The following is a 20,455-nucleotide window of genomic DNA, read 5'->3' on the forward strand; positions in this document are numbered from 1 at the left end:
TGACAAGTAAATTACATTTCCTCTACCATAAAGAAAGGTAAGGCAGGAAAATAGTTGCAATATAAGAGTAACTAAGGCTGTTGCACTGAGGAAAAGCACACTTGTTCTCATTACTTGGAGATATGATAGTCATCAGTCTACAAAGGTGACCTTTTCCACTCTGGAGATTAAAGCTGCACATTTTACCTTCTTAAAATAAGGAAATAGACATTATTTTGAAATTGTAACTATATTTTAATAGCTAATCAGCTCAGAGATGAGAGAAAAAGTGTGAGATTTTAAATCTAAAAAGTGAACAGAATGAACCTGAAGAGTATCTGCACCAACATCTTTAATAAAAGCAAGAATTAAGTTTTCCCTAAGGGGTTTAAAAAGGTCTACTTATCCTCAATTGCTTTCCCAATCTCAAATTATGACACTGTGTGTCTAAGACCTAAAAGATACAGGCTGCAAGAATGGTCTCTCCAGTACTGAAGCTGGCATAAGTTGCAGCTTATCCACCCCTGCAGGTAGGTTTTCCCATTGGAAGCTCTGGTGCTGGAAATGAAGCACTTCATGGTCTTCAGGATTTTATTGAAGGGGTTCAGTCATTCTTTAAATTGACCATATGTTCATTTAATGTTTTAGAAATGAAAACGTGTTTTTGAAGGGAGAAAGATTTTAAGTGATCTCATTTATTATTATGAGCAGTCAGAGATTCTTGATGTCTGCCTGTCTGAAATCAGAAAACATCTCTGATAATAAATGGATCATTTGAAGAGAAGGAGGCAACAGTATCCACCTGTCATATGAATCTTTTTCAAATCCTGAAAGACTACTGCAGTGTGCTTTCATAAACCAGCCTAGGCAAAATGCAAACTTTCTCTTGGTATCTGAAGAAAAAGAAAGCTTAGCTGCTTCCATCAAGTAACAGCTGAGATAGAATAGTAAAAAAGTTAGCTGAAATGATGCTTATGCCTAGTCTTCAGCATACTATGGGCATGGGGAGCTTTTATTTATCCCTCATGGGCCACAAGAATGAAGATGGGTATGATTTTTGCAAGGGTGAAATAGGTTGTCTGTCAATTGGGTTTAGGCGACAGTCTGTCTGCAGGCCGTAAGATGATCTGCAGAGTGCCAGAGGAAAGCAGGCAGAATTCCTGGCTTGCAAGCACAGATATTGATCTACCTTAGCCACCTAAACAATGCCTCACCTGTTTGCCTTGTCCATACCTTATTTTACGCAGTCTAATGCTTGTTTTGTTTGACTTTTCTTTTATTTCTGTGGATCTGAGCTTTGATACACTTTGGGGAGTACATAAACACAGTGTTGTACTTGAACATCACCATCCTGCAGAGTAATCTAGTGGCTCTGGACCACCCCTCCCTGCATGAGAACAGCAGTGTTATTGAAAATTATGAGTGAGCAACTAAGTAAGTAGGCCACATACACAAGTGTTTGATCTATCGGACTAGTGTCCAATGACATTGAATGTGAGATGCTACTAATTACTGCACTATGTACTCCCAGTTAAAATTTCTTAAATTGGAGCTACTAAAAGGGTCTATTTTTATAATTATTTTTTTTTCAGCTGATGGCTACAAGATAAGCCACCACAGAGTTTAGAATCCTATCTACTTATTTTGAAAACAACTATGTTATTGTGTACTGTCTCAAGCAGGAATGAAATAGAAAACGGCATTCATTTTCCCAGTAAAGTATAACATAAATATTTTACCACCATTTATTATTAGTTTGCCATTTCCTGCTGACAGCAATTCCAACTTTGCCAGCAGGCACTGTGTCTCACAATCATATTATGTTTGGAACAAATTAAGACAAACACAACTTCTTATAAAATAAATGAACAAAATTTGCGACAAAAACCTCTTCTGAAGCTAAATGAGCATTTCTTTTAAGTGCTGACACTTGGTATTATTTAATTTGCATACAGCACATTTCACTTTTACTGGAAAACAATGGAGTTAACGAAGAACTAAGTCATCTGTACTTTCAGGGATAATTGAACATTGCTCGATTTAGAACTGTTTTATATTAATGCTGTGAAGGAGCAGCCTACATCATGGTAAGTTTGTCAGCAGTTTCAAACGCAAGCATACTTTTGGCCCAGTGACATATGAAGTGGATGGATCAAAATGGAATATGAAATAGATTGTAATGACACTTAATTTGAGCTGATATAGAAATACTTTAAATACAGGGAGTGACACTGAGCCTTTTTCTTCCTGCGAGACATAATCCTCACTTCATAAGATTAGTTGATGGTTTAAGGTTAATAAAGAGAGAAAATCTTTATTTCTTATAAATGTGCTCTTGTCTCTGTACTTTCTCTTAGACATTAAAGTGCTTTCCTGGATGAAACGGGACGAATAAAGAAAGTGATTTATGCTGGGATTGCCTTGCAGTTTTTGTTACAGGTGTGTGAAGGTGCAGTGAACCCATGATTTGACTTACTCCCCAAAGACTTTGAAGACACACTCTACCTATAGTACCTATGGTACTGATCTTGAGAGTGTGAGTTGTTCGACCTTTTTTAGACTTACAGAGTAGAAATAGATAATACCTTTGGATTTCTGGTGTAGAAAATTACAAATAAAACTAATTGCCTAGAAATAAAAAACTTCAGATGTAGAACTGTAATCAGAGGTAGGAATTGGTCCAACTCATTTATGCCTCACTTAAACTTTGATGTAGAAGTGCAAACTTTGAACTCTACATTCCCTATTTGATTTTCCCCCCTCTTTGCTGAGTTCACTCTTACTGAAGGGACCCAACTGATAGCATAGATACCAATAATCTTCAGATTTCTATGGACTACATGCAGCATTTCTAAAAGAAATTCCCTGTAAAATTCTGTAGATATGCTCCAAACTTTAACTCAAGTAGCCCACCCTTACAGATGAAAGACTGGTTTAACCTCTCCCTGCTGATTCATTCTTTGGCCTCTCAGCTGGGAATATCAATTGTGATAGTAATTCTTCTTCTTTAAATAATTTGGAAGGGTGACAAATTATAGCTGCCTCAGAAATTTTGCAGTCAGGAAAAAAGCACAATTTTAAAATACATTCCTTCAAAAAATTTAAATAAGCAATACAATTAGCTAAGCACTTACATTTTATTAGCAATAGCAAGTAAAATTAATAAGTAAATTCAATGAAAAAATGATTATGTGTCACAGTATATAGTTTTTACATTGACATTTCACATAATCTGACTTTGCTGAGAGGAGAAATCACTCGTCTGTTAAAATTACTTTTTAAAAGCTGTCAAAATTGGAAAACCTGCTGTCAAAAATATGATGAGAAAAGTTTAAAAATGGTAAAGTATGTTGACTTAGACAAAAAATATTACCTTTAGAGTGGAAAACTTGAATATTGTATCATTATCTTCTACACAGTGGAAAAGCGTTATCTTTTTCCAAGCCATCCTTTTTTTTTAACATTTTAAATTTATGTTTTGCATTTACATTTCAATATGAATGGGACTTCATCCAATTTATGCTGCAGCAGAAGCTGAAAGTAGCAGGTATTTGGACATTTATATTTTAATTGTATGCTTGCATTTTACGATTTTTAAAAATGACAAGATCCACAGGCCTCTAAGGGTGAAGTCCACTGCTCATCTACTCTCTGGTGCTGCACACTGCTGTGTGCAAGGGCCTGTGGAATGGAGCTTGGGAGCTGGCTGGCTGGTAGTCTGCTAGCAGAGAGAGGTCCATCCTGCTTTCAGTTTGCATTTTGGCATCACCAGTGGTCACAGACTCTGCTTCTGCAGCGTGTCTCCACTGTGTTTAAGGAGGACAGTTTCAGAGAAGGTGACAATTCATTCTCCATGCACATTCAGTCTTTGGCCTCTTTGTTGAGACTGCCAGCAAGGATGCCAATTAGAGCCATTCAAAAAAAGTCCAGATATGATGTGGTAATAATGAAGTACAGATTTAGAGGGATACAATCCAAAATCATAATTAAATGGAAATGAGAAAAAAACAGAATTTGAAATAAGACTTGACTAAGAGCTACAGAAGTATATCTCTCTAAGTACATCCCAGTTTTGCCAGTTACTTTTTCAGCCATTGCTGCCTTTAATACTATACAGCCCTTAATAATAAATTTTCTGTCAATTGCTGTCCCTGCATGCATGCAGGTAAGACTGATTACACGTGAAGCAGTGAGAGTCACTATGAAGGAAGAGTGCACATGGCAGTAGAAGCTGACTGTGATGCCTTAACCACAGTTCTAAACACATACTACTCATAAGTCAAAACTGGACCTGGGGGTGGAAAGTAATCAAAAGATTATTTTGTTTTTGCTTCACTGGTACTTCACATGTTCTGGCATTATGTCTGTGATGTCCTTTCACTCTCATCTATGCAAAGGGAGTGAAGTACTTTTTCCTTCTAACACTGTTCCTTAAAGTACAGCCTGATTTATTCTTGCTGTTCAGCCTGCATTTAATACATCTTGAAATGTACTAATTTTTTCCAGTTTGTGGAATAGCTACTGAAAACTGTTAATGGGAACATGATAAAACATATGGGGAAGCCATTCATACAAATGATATTTCTGCTCAGGTCATGAATCAGAGCACTCCACGGTGTCTGTTTTGTTTCCTCCAGATCTGAGCAATTCTTTACCTTTCCACATCCAGGTGCCCTTGAAAGATTCTTCTTCCCAGGTTTTCTACACAAATGATGTTTTGCATCTTTTCTCATAGAGTTTTTCTGGCCCACTTGTCTGCTTCTGCTGCTTAGACACGTTGATTCATGTCCTTCTTTTAAAATTAATTTGCACTCTGATGGCTCAAAAAATCTTTTCCAACCTAATCCAGTAAGCAGTATTGTCTGAAGGATTGAGCATACTTTGCTCTGTCTCACACTGACCAATGAAATGTTTAACAGTCTTTAAATGAATTTGATCAAATGAAAAAATTTTGTTAGCAGAACAAATGGGAATTTAGAGTCAGATGTGGGAGGCTGCATCTCTTGCATTTTATAATCAGCCTGACTCACTCCAGGCTGTGTGGGGGCTGCTCTTTCAGCTCATGAATACCACCACATCAACACAAGATTCTTTGAGGTCCATTTATCTGTCTGTCTATCTGAACTCCCACATTGTTTCTTGAGTGCCTGTGGTGCGTGTTGTCCAAGCTCTTGGCACTTATTTACTGCTTTAGGTTGCAGCAGAGGAAAGAGGAATAATTTCACCATAGCCTAACACACCTAATGAGGACTCTACTTCTGATTCTACTTTGAATTCTAATGGTGATAAAAACAGAGATGGCTTACCTCCAGTAGATACTTGGGGCAAAACAGAATGATATGTCATTGCTCCAGAGAAGACAAGGAGATATGCAATTTGATGAAAATTATCTGAATCTGTTCTGAAGAGAAGTCACAAGAGAAGTATATATAAGGACATAAGGCATTTTGGACCACTAATAAAATACTGCAAAATCTGACCATACATGGCAAGATAAAACATTAGAATCTGAAGTTGAGACAGGATAAGAAAGGAAAGTAATCAAAATCAAGAGACAAATGAGAAAACATTCTTTGTAAACAGAGGATAATTGGATTTCTTTGGAGAAGGTTGTCCAGTATTTAAAGAGCATGTGTATAGCAGTCTTTTATTAGAAACCTGCGGACCCTTGCCTTATATCAGAGTTGATCAGGTATCAGAAGAGTCTCAAGTACCCTTGTTCAAAATAACAATCTTGCTAGTGATTCTTTGGAAAGATTGGGCCATGCTGAATATAATTCTAGCAAGCCATGAAAAAAGGTATATACAGGGACAAGAAGATATTGGAAAAATATGACTGAGAGGCTCTTATGTGATTGGAATAATTTGTTGAGGAGGTAAACAGATAAAGATAGAGGATAAAAGGAAGATTTCACACAGGCTTCTGAAACTCACCCCTGCCCTTTGTAGCTGGCAATATGGCAATAATAAAGATTTTAATGCAACTTTTCCATAGTAGACAGACTTAGTGATTAATTTATATAATCTCTTTTTGTTAATTTAAACAGCTGATTGCAGCCATCTTCTATAACTAGCTGCTGAGATTTAAATTAAGATTACTTTAGTTAGGGAGCTATTAGAGACAAAAATACCATTAGTGTCTCTAAATCTGACAGTTTGGAGAAATAAAGGAGTTTATTCTAATATGTCTCTATATTATTGCTATTACTATTATTACCACCTTTCATTAGATTTCATTTGCCTGAGAGCTGTATCAGCAGACTGCAGGTTCTGTTTTTTCATCATCCTGATCAGTGCAGCCATCATATACAGCAAGAAAGAGGAATTCATGCTTATAAAGCCAGTCTGTACTCTCAGTGGAGTAGACCATCAGATTAGCCAGAAAGCACTTTTAAAGAGTAGAGAAGCTAATTAAGACACAAGTAAGATCTATAGTACCTCCATGGAAACTCAGGCTCATTTATGAGCTGCTGCTGTTTTTATGCTTGTTATGTGTTTTAGGTTAAACAGTGTTTTTAATGGCAGGTTTGTTCATCACGGAGGAAATTGCACAGACTCATCAGCATTAACGCACCAAGGAAGAAAATACGGGCAGAAATGTAGTATGAATGTATTGCCAAAATATGAAAAAAGCATTCTTAGAGACAGAAATAAAACACACGTGCTCAGCTAAAAGAGACATCCCAAACATTTTCATATAGTGTACAAAGAAGCTGGTCTTTGGCCTGACCATTCTGTGTCAAACCGGGGTATGTAAACCCTGAGAAATCCCTGATCCCCTAGATTGTGTGGCACCAAGGAAGTTGATGGAGGGCATACAGCAAATAATTTTCCTTTCTGGCACAAATGATGCTAAACAGTACTTGTAGTGTTCACATAACTTTCTTTAACTTTAAACGCTTGAGCGGAAGTAATTTTGCAATACAATTAGCATAATTATTGATTTATCATGCATCAGCTGCTCCAGGTTAAACGTTTGAGCCTTGACGCTTACTGTGAAGTTAATTCAAAGTACCTCATGATCTTTATCATGTATGCTGTGGGATTTCTCAGACAATCTTTGCCACAGAGCAGAGCATATCTGATAACTCATTACTCTGTAATAATTTTTTGAGTTTCGAAGTCCTTTGGATTCAGAAGTATTATGCAAATATTTGAAATATTCAAGAGCTATGTAGTGTGTGCATAAATCATGAGATTGCCTTAAAAACTGAGACATACTTGAACAGAGTGAGAAAGAATGGAGACATAACTAGAGAGAAAGGTAATAATAGAGGCAGGGACAGACATAGAATTAGAGGCAGATATATTTATGGTTCTTTTTGCTCACATTGATTCAGGCCTAATATTCCAGATCTTTCACCCAACTATTTTCATAGAACATAGATGTGAATTTTTAAAAAATAAGATTTAATTAAATTCATAACTTTCATTCTCGTTTCTAATAAACCACCAAATTATCTTGACAGTTTGCAACAAAGTCACAGCATTCAGCAATTCTGTGGTTTTTTTTTACACAACAGGTCTTCAGATTGCTCTTGACTCTAAAACTGACTTCATGTTTAACATGTTTTGAAAAATGAAGGCTGTTTTGCACAGATTCTTTGAGAATGGAATCTTCCTTTAAGCAGCATTGCAACAAACCTACTGTTGATGGAAAGAATTATTTTCATCTCACCTTCCCATATGGTGCTCAAAAAGAAACTCGATAATCCAATCTTAAAAGAGAATTCTCTATATTCAGATACTGAAAATATAAAAATGGTGTGGAATAGAGGATGGGGCTCGCCATTGGAATGATTAGAACATGTGTAAACATTGTTTTTCTTGTAAGAGATATTAAAAAAAGAAGTTGAATTTATCTGAAAGATTTTAAGATAGAAGAGTTCAATAAGTAATCCACTGAAGAAAATTGATAACAGTAGTTTAAAATCAAACTGCAAATGAACTGCAGCTACTAAAGAATGTGTTGCTTATTTGTTTCTTTAAAATAGCATGCCCAGCTCCTAATTCCTGTTGTATTCTAATAATGACAGAGACCCTGTCTGCTGGGTAAGCTTATGACTTAAATTCACCAATTTCAATATGTTTGTATGTCATACATTTTTCTGCATGTGTTCCTTTTTCTCTGTCTTTATTTATAATCAGAAATGAGAGCAGGCTGTGGAGCTGAAACTGGTGAAGTAGGGATCTTGGAGCTTTCTGCTTTATGGAACCAAGAGAAAAATATTAAACTACCAAAAAATTGTTATACTCTTCTGTCAGCTTCTCCTGGACAGATTCTGATCATACCACCTGTAAATCTCCATACTAACTTGAAATGCTGAGCTTAAAATCTCCAATTTTTCTAAGCTCATAGATTCCCTAGATCTTCCTGAATAAGGCTGTACTTACATTTAGATGAAATTCTTACAGTACAATTTCTCTCAGCTTTATAGTGACAGTAGCATTGACATACCAAAGTCATAATCAGTTCATAGCACGATGCATAACCCACTCTTCCAACTTTGCTATCATGAACTTTTGTGTAGGAGGATCAAATGTTGGCTATTAATGGTTTCTGGAAGAGGCAAATGAAAAGAAGAAATAGGACAATCCTCTCTGTATCTCTCTTAAGAGGAAATCATCAAAAGGAGAGCCTTTTGGTCAAAATGAATACTTCGGCACTTTAAAAAGTCATGTGCAATAAAGCATTTCTGAAACGTCCTCGTAGCAAAAGGATTTTAACAAATGAAACAAGAAATTATAATTCCATATCAAAAATCTGAAGAGGGAGGGAATATTTTTGCTGTGTGCAAGCTGAATCAAGTTAATGAGGCATCTAACACTGCGAAAAGAGCGTTCTCTATAAATAAATCCCGTCTGATTGGGATATATTAGTCTTCTGATAACACTCTATAGCATACAGATGCTTTGAATAGAACGTGTATGTGTGCAAATACTCAGATCTATTGGAGTTACTGTTCTCCAAGTCCTTGTCCATGATGCATATTGCAGTCATTTTCATATTTAAGCACTGAATAAAACCTCAGTCTCACTCCACTGCCCGGTTTGAATAGGTAGGTTTAGCAGCTAGTCTCTGTGAAAGCTCTGGAGATCATATTTCACCCACAAGGATGTGGCTAAAGAGCAGCTGTGTAGCCTGTCAGTGGAGGACTCTTCATCTGCTTGCCCCTCTGGTGAGCTCTCCCAACACTTTGCTAGCACTTTGCCACCACTTTGGTAATGCTTGTGCTTTCAAGAGCTTTAAAGGATCAAGGGGTGAGGCCTCGTGTCACAGACTACTTTCCCCTGTCACTATCCTGGCTCTATGCTTCTATGTGTCATTGAGACTGTGGTGACTCTGAAGGCAGCATGGGTAAACAGCCAGGAGAAAAATTATATGGAGTTACAGTGTCTGGTAGCTTTCTCAGAAGTCATTGTGTGTTTACCTTCAAAATCTATAGTAAGAGGGTCAATTTGTTGGGGCTTTTTTGGTGGTTGTTGTTGTTACTGATTATTTTTTGTGAGGGAAAGGATTTAGAAAGTTCCTTTGAAAAAAGTTTTCTCATTTTTTTGTTTGTTTGTATGCTTGTTTTTGTTTCATCCTCCAGGCAATTGAAAGGTCTTTCTTTGTGAAGTATCATAACCTTATTTTTCCTTGAAATTGTGCTATGCACTGTGTTTTCACATTTTTCTAATGGATTTTCTCCTTTGGAAATATTATTTATTCTCTCCCCAGTTTGAGAATAAAGAGATGGCGATCACTGGAGAGGGTGTTCATGCTGCTTTGTTGTGGTCAGAAAAGATAATCTTGAGTTTTGGGAATATTGTGGAGGAATTCAGAAACTTTAGGAGTATTTATTATGTGTAACTCAGAATAAAATAGGTAAATACCCAACATTTCAGTTCCAGGAAAGACTGGGAATCCATAGAGCATAATTAACACACAATCCTAAAAAAAAATTTCTAAAATACCTATTTTCTTATCTATTTCTTTCAAATATAGTAAGGTGTCAGTACTTAGTGCACAGCCTTTTTTTTTTTGTCCTGAAGACTGAGCAGGAGCAGGTTGAATTTTCTTTTCTACAGAAGAGGGCTTGTGGGAAATTAGCTTTTGAATTAAAATGCAAAACTTATGATGAGCTATCAGTTAGCTATTAAGACACTGCCTATTTGAGATCACAGGAATTTAGGGCACAGTTTTTTGAAGTCAAGTACCCCTCCATGCCTTTTGAGGATCTAGATCATTGGACTCAGAATGATAAGACTAAGAGTGAGTAGTGATATATTTAAAAGTGTACCAACATGTCTAGTTAGGAAAAAAACACTTGTTTTGTAGCTCAGGATAATTTGGTGTTACTTTTTAAGAATATTGCATAAAATTAACGCTTAGAGACACACTTCATCTTTGCTTGTTTTATTTGTGCTCAGTTTTTATAGTACACAAACTTGAATCAAAATGCTTTTTAATAAATCAAATCCTAAAACTCCATGGTCACTGCCACTATGCTTTTTGGAAAGGAAGACCTCCCTGAAAAGCTGATATCAATCATTCTTGTCTGAGGTCTGAAGCAAATGTAACCTGCAAAGGCTGGTAGCTGGGCTATCTGCCATCATTGCTGGCAGCATAAAGGCTCCGGATACAGTGTTCTAATAGAAGGAATATGGAGAGAAATCTGTCTGGTTTTAATGTGTGTTAAGTTTTTGAGATTAACTCATGTTTTTAGGCATGGAAACAGTGATCTAGATTTCAGGGTCTGTGGATGTCTTTCCATTGCTGTGCCCTCTGGACAGTTTGTTGCCCTGTCTCCTATTCTAGTTTTCTACTTTATGTAAGACCATCCCTGTTTTTGAGGAATGACCTGGGACAATTATTGGTCCAATATCAAAAGGTACAGAAGTCTTGGACAGAGATGGTGGCTTTGCTGTATGAATGTACAGTGCTAGTAAAATAGAGCCACAATGAAGACAGTGGTCAAATTAAATGAAGACAGGGTTGAAACTGCTTCATTATGGCACAAATGGACAGTTAACAGTCATGCAGAATAGGGAGTGCTGAATACTTAATACTCAGGATTTAGCTACACAACTTATAATTACCAGAATCTTCCAGGACATTTTTAGATTTCATTTCTGTAAATGAAGGGATTGTACAAATTGCTAAGCATTGGATAAAAAATATTTAAAGGGAATACATCGTTAATATCGCTTATGACGTAAACACAAACCCTCATTTTAAGTGATGATTGAAAAATAGAAATAATAGCATGTGAACAAGAATAATTATTTTAACCCAGCTTTTATATATGCATTAAAATGTTAGCATTATGGCACTCTTCAAAATAACCTATAATAGAAAAATATAAAGGTCCTTCTCTTTTTCTGCTAATAAGTAGTAGTCCAAAAAACCCCAACCTTCAGAAAAAATATACAAAAATGTTTTTCCTCTGAATACATATTTAAAATGAAGACATGATGACAGCTTTCATTTGAGCACTGGACAATTTTTTTTCAGAGTTTGCTGCTGTTCATGCAAAATAAGTTGCTGTGATTGCAACATATGTATTATATGGCACATATGCTACCTCTTAGATAAAAGTGTAACTCTTGTGGTTCCTAGCATTTTTCTAAGGACATACAGTGTTTAACAGTAACAGATCTTTTTATAATACTTTTGCCATGTTTTTGGCAACTAAATATTTTTTCTTTAACCTTTCTCATTCATAAGTTAAATTTGTTGTTAGAGAAAAATGGAGTGTGGAGGTAGAAAGCAACAGTGTGAATAAGAGAGCAAGAGTGTTTTGACTGGCAGTTTTCTCTTTGGCTACCATTTTGTGTTTCTTTGTTGTAATGCAGAAGGGCAATAAATTGCCAGCTGCAAACAAGGGTCTGTTTAGCTGTGCACAGACAATCATATACAATCAATGGCGGATTAAAATGCTGATGTGGCACTTTAGAAATTAGGAATAAGAACCACTCCTAAGAAAATGCGGATTTATTGTATAATTTCTGACATATACAGTAAAATACATATTTTTTTCTATCTATTTGTTTGATTGTGTTCAGTCCTTAAACCCTTCTAAGGGCGTGGGCTTTGAATTATGGTATATTGAAACATATTTTCACACACATGATAATGAATCACAGCAATAAGACAAATAATCAAAACTCCACCCACAGTATCAATGATTAGGTGTTTCTTCTTGAGAATATTCCCCTTAAACCAGTGGAACAAACCATATGAAGGATTTTTACTACATGTGAGTGAGGAAGACAGTGAGCCCTTCTTTAGGGTTGTACATGAAGGAAGCTTTCTCTAAAGGACAGCATTAGTTGTTCCCTACCTAAATCCTCAGTAAATGAAAGTGGACCTTCAGTCTCCTTCCTCTTACTCCCAGAAATGATCCCATTATACTGGTAGTTCATAAATATGCAGCGAGGCCCATCTGTTCTATCTTGTGATTTAAGATAGCATCCTGTAATTCTTTGTGATGTCTGGATCCAATCACAAAGGTAGCAGAGGCAGTGCTGAAGCCACCATTACTCTTAGGTGTGTTGGCTCAGGGTTCCTGAGGGGCTCTGACATGACTATTAGTCTCTATCAGAAGGGATCCTGTGTCCCCATCTGCTGCCCATGGTTCACAAAAGTGCTCCGCTCGCAGAGCAGTTCTGGACTTGGGGCTACCTGTGCTCCTGGAGGAGGAGCCCGTTGTGAATCTCTGGAGCACTTGCCTAGGGATGCTTTCCCCAGATCAGGCACACCGTTACACTGTCAGGCTCTATCTTCAGATGGAGATGAATTTTTAGGCAATCTGTAGATCTGAGCTTACTGTCAGAATTATGAAAAGCCTTGGAAGGAATTCCATAAATGTTCAAAAATAGCTATTCATAAGCAACAACAGAATAGAAGTAACAGTTTGAGAGATTTTTTAACTCAATTACTTGTACATATTTATACAATATAGTGCCTGTCACAGATAATGTACAGCAGATTTATCATGCTTTATTATTTTAAAGAAGAGTTTGTTCTCTGAATGACGTATGAAATAAATTGCAAATAAACAAGATGCTGCTTAATAAAACAATTAGTTCTCTGCAGGCTCTGGCAGTGTTTTCTGAATTCTTATCAGCCTTGGTTTACAGCTGTAACTTCAGGATATAATAGGAGATTGAATCATATACAGGCAACAAAACAGATGATCAAATTCACAAGGGATCATATCAGGCTTTTTCCAGTACCAAAGAAACATATTAATCCTTGTCACTGTTTTTTGAAACGCTGTGACAGAAATAAACCTGTACTGTAACTTGGCCCTTTTAATGAGCTTCTGGAGTGTGGGCCTTCCACTCAGCACCTGAAAAACACAACAAAACACCTTTTACATTAAAGATGTGAGGTTTGCTGCTGGCTAAATTTGTACACAGAAGTCTATAAACCAGTGCTCAGCCAGCTGGGAAGCAAGAAAGCAAATTCAGATTCTGTCATGAACTTCACAGACCAATTATCTACTTGGAATCATGGGAGTTTAACAAACAAATACCAGCCCCTGCTGAGCCTTTTCAGTCCAGCAGCTTATGGGTGATTCAGTTGCATCAGAGGCTTTTAGACTGATCAATTCTTAATCACAAAGCGCAAAAATTATTCTCAGACTCATGTCAGTTTCTTTGGACACCTTTGTTAACAATCTGCTTCAAATCATTTTTTTAAAGAACTGCAGACACTGTTTTTATTGACTTGCCACTTGTAAAATGTTTATAGCTTGTTAATTTATATTTACCCCTTTACTTTTGCCTGCAAATCAACATCACTTAGCACAGTTTGGTTACACTTTGTCCAAAGGAAATTACAGAAGCCTGCTATGGGGCTAAAATGAAGGAAAGCTGAGGAAAATCAATACACTGATGATTAAACAGATCGTAGCAAATTCACGGTTGTAAGCTACAGCATGGAGACATCAGTGTGATGCCTATCTAGCGGTTAATGTCCTTTCAGCCAGTGGAAGAAAATTTTACAATAAGGCAAAATGTAACAGAAGAAATATAAGCTACTACAGAGCAATCCTTTTTTTTGCTCTGTAGGAACAGTCCTGTTATTCAAATTTTATTTTGTTATTTGTCTTCACAGTAACTGTAGAAAAGGTTTAGATTTAAGAAAAAGAAAATCTATTTTATGAGAAAATTTGCAGTGGGAGTTTTAAAGAACTCTTTGACTTGCAGTATCATTCACATCTACTGTAAAAGCTCTGTATTTACTGTTATTTTAAACGACTCTTTTCTGTCAGTGAAGTTCAAGTGTGAGAATTTCTATTTTAATCTTCCTTTTGCTTTAATTAGAAGACAAAAAGGTATAAGCCTGTTTCTAAACAAGTATCCTAACAAGAATGAAAATATTTAGTGTAAATTGTATATTGTTTAACAAAGTGAGAATCTGTCACTGCTCATTTTAATAGAGAAAATTTAGACTAAAAATAGGTAAATGGGTTTTTTGCACATTCAGTTCTTGTTTACATTTAAAAGCAAGGACCAAGTATTCAAGAAATTGACATGGAAGGAGGAGAACAGCCTTGGGAATAATACACGAACACTAGTACCAGAATAAAGCAAGGATCCTTAGTGGGTCCAGAGACTTCAAATTTGTAGACACCTCCAACTTATGCATAGGACAGGTTTTCTCTCTACTACCCACTGCAGTGCCTCTACAGCACAATGTGACCCTGTGTGGTGTAGGTTTACTAACCAGTAGCCATATACAAGAGATTATTTATAATAAACTCAAAGTGCTAGCCTAAAATTATCAGTATTGATAGGAACTGGGATGTCAGAGAACAATTGGTTGCAAACAGACGGAAGAAAACAACTCTGACTCAGGCTTTTGCGTATCAGCATATGCCCATTTCAGGGGGTTTCAAAGGCTGGTGTAAGGAGATGGCCCACAGAGATGCCCTCATTCCCACCCAAGAAAGGATATTCAGGGAGCAAAGGAGATTATTTCTCTCTCTCACACAGCTTGAGGATGTGCAGAAAATGTTCACCCTGGTGAAGGAACATTGCTGACCTTCTCCTTGGTTTTCCTGCCAGCCTGGAGCCTTTCAGTCACCTTGCCCTGGAGGTGCTGCCGTGGTGGCACAGCGTGGGCAGAGGCTGGCAGAGCCGGGAGGGGCAGTGGTGTCCGTGCGCTGCCAACTGCTCTGACCACATCCCTCAGCACTCCTCAGAGGGTCCACTGAGTCACCAGGAAAGCACAGCTGCATTCAGCTTCCTCTTGCTGTGCTCTCCTCTGTTTATCCAGGATTGTGCATGTTTATAGGCTCACTCAAAAATCAGTAGAAAAAACTACTTGGGCCTTACTTCGGAACTCTAATGCGATAAGGCTGCTCCTCACAGATGCATACCACCTTTCTTTTGACAATTTCCAGAAGAACCATGGTTTTATACTTGAAAAATAATCCTGAAATTCTTTATTTTAATTAGGAGAAGCATCATAAGGAGAACATGAAGTGCCAGAAAATTTATCTGTGTGCTAAGCTACATTCTGCTGCTGATTTATTTATACGATGGACTGTCTTTATTTAGCTGATAATTTTATCCTTTATCCGCTCTTAAAAAATCTGCTGTTTTTCTAAGAGGTTCTGCACCAAAAAATATTTTTGTTTTGGTTTGAAGCAGGTAAATGCATAATTGCTTTAATAAATAGTATTTAATTAGTCAAAAAACAAATAAGCTGCAACTCATTTTTCTGAATGATAGCATCTTGTAACCTGTAGTGTCATCTGGGGAGCTATAGATTCAGCAGTATTTTAAGATGTTTAAAAATTCCCAGTAAAATATAGACAAAAATATTCTCAATACTAAAAAAGCTAGAACTATAAATACACACAAATAGATTTCAAAGAAAAAATAATCTACTCTGAACTCAACCTGTGTAAAAATCCAGCCACATTTCATATTTTCATTTCAAGTTAAGTTGCAAACTCAGTACAAGGATGAAGAAAATTAAAAGAAAATGCAAATATGACAGATATTAAATATATAATGCAAAAGAAAATTAAGATAAAATATGCTATTAACTGAAGATTTGTTGCTTCCACGATTCCATGGCAGTTTAAAGTAAAATTTCAACTAAAATGTTTTAAAAAGTTTTAGTGATGTTTTCCAACATCAGAATCATAAACATGAATTAGAAACTTACCTTTGAAAAGATTTACTTCTAATGAACTGTGTAATAGACTGATAATTTTACTGAAAGATTTAACTTCTCCTGTACTTTTCTGTAGTTCTTTATCTAGACCTGTAATGAATAGGATAAAATAACTGATAGAAAGAGTTGTAGTAAAACATGTCTGCATGATATTGATAGATTAAAAAGTGAAAAAAAAAAAACTACTGGAAAATGTGGGAAAAGATCCATGCCAGAATCCTCTTGGGTTTGCCACTTTAATTGTGCTCTTGGGTATGTAGTTTTCGAGATTTTCTTCAGTTGTGGCATTGAAGGAAAAGTAAAATGAAGTGACAGAACAGATTAGAAGGCGATAATGGAAGGGAAAGTGAATAAACCAAGTGTAAACTTTTGAGAGGAAACACTAGTGTAAAGACCACTAGTTATGCGCTATTTTTTAAAAAAGTTTTGTAGCTCCAACACTTTGATGCAGATGACTAATGAAGTTTTTTATTAAGTAGTGATCCATATTCAAGAGAAAATATGGACGTGTTACCAAAATATCCTTTTTCAAGGATATTTGAAGTTACTAATAATCTTTGCTATTTATATTAAAATTACACAAGAAGTTTATTCTGAAAAAAAATATTCTACTGCTATTCAGTTGCTTACACAAATTCCTATTGGACTATGTTATGCTATTCATGAATGGAATTCTTGTAAATTTTGGGATATATAATTTATTTAATTATAGAAAGTATATAATTAAAATAAAGTATAACCATAATAAATGTTAAGAGTTTTTTGATATCAAAAAAACCAAATGCAAAGTGGTTTTATGATGTTTGATGAAACTCCCTATCAGCAATAAAATTTCTTGAAAACCTCTGAACAATGCACCTTTTTTTTAAACTTTGTTGAGCTGATTAGCTTGCTAAAGATCTGATCATTAAGAGTTTAGATTGTTTCTCTGTTAAATCAGATATGCCTCCTACAATTTTTACAATACTTCCTTTATAAATTAATTGTTCTGTGGTTATTTGTTAAAGAATCTCCCCCACGTGAAAAAGCAAAATCTCAGTAGATGCGGATTTTACACTGCACTAGATCAATCCCAATACCAGTAAATGGATATTATTAAACAGCATGGGGTAGTGCAAACTGGGAAAGAAAACTTGTAGTGTGCTGCCTTTGAGCAGACCTGGCTTGCATGCTGTGACAGGGCAATTGTCGACATGCTTTTTCATGCCAATCTGCAGCTTTTTCAACTCTAGATGCTATGGCAACCAGGGTTTAACAGACTAAGCAGCTAACAAGCTTCCCTGATGGAATTGTCTGGTTGTATGATTGCCTTGTCTTAGTGAAAATATAAAATAGACCAAAGACACTTGTGGACATTTGTCAAACTGATTATAATCTGGACACTCAGCTCATAATTATCTGTTATATATTGCATAGTATTGACCGTCAGTGTTTTCCATGCTGTCTGTAGAGAGCCCAAGTGCCTTTCTGTACACCCTGTTTCCTGTGGAAACAACGGGTTTTGGATAAGCTGAGTTGGTCAACACGGCATTTAAAATTACATGGATATAGAAAATACATGCCACTCGCTTAAAGGTTTCTTCTTCCTCTTCCTCTGTCTTTTTTTTTCTTTTGGTGTTGTTTTTGGGTTATTTTAGCTGGTTATAAAATAAAAGAAAGGAAACAAAAGAAAATTTTAAAGTAACATGATTCTTTACAAACATATAAAATTGAAAAAAATCTGCACTTTCAGGAAAAGGTTTTAAAAATCTGTAAGTTTCTTATGTTGATTTATCAGGTAGTTGAGTTCTTTTTGGCCCCAAGGAATGGTTTGTGTTTCTTACTTGGTTGTTTGTTATTTTTTAATTTATTCTCAGAAGAAAAGGGCATTCACCATAAAACACGGGCCTAAGACTACATGTTTCCCAGCACCTTTTACAAGCTGAAATCTGTGGAGCTCATTACTTTGCAAAGACTGCTTGGCCATTTGTAGAACACTGCTTTATTGTTTTGAATCTCTTTCAATTCTATTAAAAGCTAAGCAGAATGTTTTTACTGTGGTATTTTCTTGTTGTTGTTGATTGGTTGTTTGATTTGTTTGTTTGTTTTTGTCCCGAGGAGGGAAATTCAGAATTCATAGTTTTCTACATGGATTTCTTTGTGGCATTTTTACTCATACTGCATTTTGAGGTGAACCTTAGTAGGCTACAAGAAGACCCATAGGATGCAGATAAAGTTTGAGTTCACAAGTGGGATTTTTGTCTTTGGCAGTTTGACACTTGGAATTATGTCACTGCAGATGATCCTGACTAAAGGTATCCTCTCAATGATCCTATTTTAGGGATGTTGTCTGCTACTGTATCTCTATGAGGCCAGCAAATACCCAGCTAATTCATTCCTTCCTGCAGGCAGTAGAATTCCTTATCCAGTTGTGCAGGTCGTCCTCAAGGCCTCATGAGTTAATGTTACAAATGTGCAGTGTTTTTTTCATGAAGGAGAAGGTGAATGTCATGGACAGGCTATTTGGAATCAGGCAGTCTTCTTGCAAATGTGAGGAGTTCATTCAGTTCCAAAGTGAAAGAACAGTGTATTGTTAAGTGAGTAAGGAAAAAAGTCTAACAAACTTTTATTTACTGAATGTATAGACTTGATAAATGTTCTGATGTTTAAAATGCTGAATTCATGTGTGGTTCATAATTGTGCCCACATGCTCAAGAAGGACAATGGCATCCTGGCCTGTAGCAGCAATAGTGTGGTCAGCAGGGCCAGGGCAGTGATTGTCCCCCTGTACTCAACACTGGTGAGGCCACCCCTTGAGTCCTGTGTTTGGTTCTGGGCCCCTCACTACACAAAATACATTGAAACATGATCAGGCCCAGAGAAAGTTAATGGAGCTGGGGAAGGGTCTAGAGAGTAAGCCACAGGAGGAGTGGCTGAGGGAGCTGTGGTTATTTGGCCTGGAGAAAAGGAGGCTCAGGAGAGACCTTATTGGTCTCTACCACTGCCTGATAGGAGGCTGTAGAGAGGTGGAAATTGGCCTCTTCCCCCAGGCAGCTAATGATAAGACAGAGGAAATGGCCTCAAGTAGCTCTAGGGGAGGTTCAGGTTTGACATTGGGAAGATTTTCTTCACTGAAAGGGTGGGTAAGCATTGAAAAGGCCATGCAGGGAAGTGGTGGAGTCATTGTGCGTGGAAGTGTTCAATAAATGATTGGGTGTGGCATTTAGCGCCATAGTGGTGCTTGGTCAAAAGCTGAGCTCAGTCATCTTGAGAGTCTTTTCCAACTTTAATGATTCTGTGACTTTACAACTGTTAGTTTCTGTTTCCAGTTTGTATTGATGAAGAGTCATAAATGCATCTTTGATAATAGAATGTCCGCAAAAGGCTCTGTCTTTTTCCAGCTGGGGAAACCTTCAAAAAACAACTTTCTATGTAGCTTTAGAGACATCCAGAAAAAGCCAATACCTTCTTTTAAGCCGCTCATCTAGATTTCTACTCAGCTGGCAAGCAAGGTAAGGCCATAGTCTTTGCTTGACAGCATAAACCCCAAATCAACCTTTGTAAGCTACTCTTCCAAAGAATCACCATGTTCATCATAAGTTTTATTTATTAAAATATAAATATTTTGGCATGACATAATATTATGTCATAAAATTTTATTTATATTTTACATCTTTAGTTGCACAGACTTCGAAATGTTTTGAAAAGGACTTTTGTTATTTTTGTTGACTGAATGGGAAAAATATCATGGTGTTAATACTCCAGTGTCCAAATAATTAACTTTGGCTGTGGGAAACAGTAACTGTGACGTGTGGCGCCTTTGGTCACTGTCTCATATATGGGGCTTCCAGGTCTCAGCCACCATCTAACCATAGTGCAAGTCATTAGCCTCTTTTTGGCCATCTGACTCGGTGTATGCACCATTCATACTGTTTGAAGTTCATTGTACCTTAAAACAGAAAATACAGGTTTGCCAGTTACAGGAAATCTTTTTACATGGGTTTAAATCAAAGATTACAATTAGAAAGAGATGTGAAGAAAATTAAAAAATCCTACCCCGAACCCTCAATCAATGTAGGTGTGATTTACACCCTTCTGCAAGTGTCCTTGCTAATAGCAGTGGTTGGAACTGGATAATCTTTGATGTCCCTTCTAAACCCAAACCATTAAATAATTCAGTGATTTTTTTTCCTTTCTATTAATGTACACATTCAGATAGCATATAGCTGGCCCTTAGCTTTGAAAATCAGATTGTCAGGAGGCAAAAAAAAACCCCAAATAAGTTGTTTTTCTATTTTTTTTTTTCCTGACATCCCA

This window comes from Molothrus aeneus, chromosome 6 (genome assembly GCF_037042795.1).
Source record: "Molothrus aeneus isolate 106 chromosome 6, BPBGC_Maene_1.0, whole genome shotgun sequence".
Lineage (NCBI taxonomy): Eukaryota > Metazoa > Chordata > Aves > Passeriformes > Icteridae > Molothrus > Molothrus aeneus.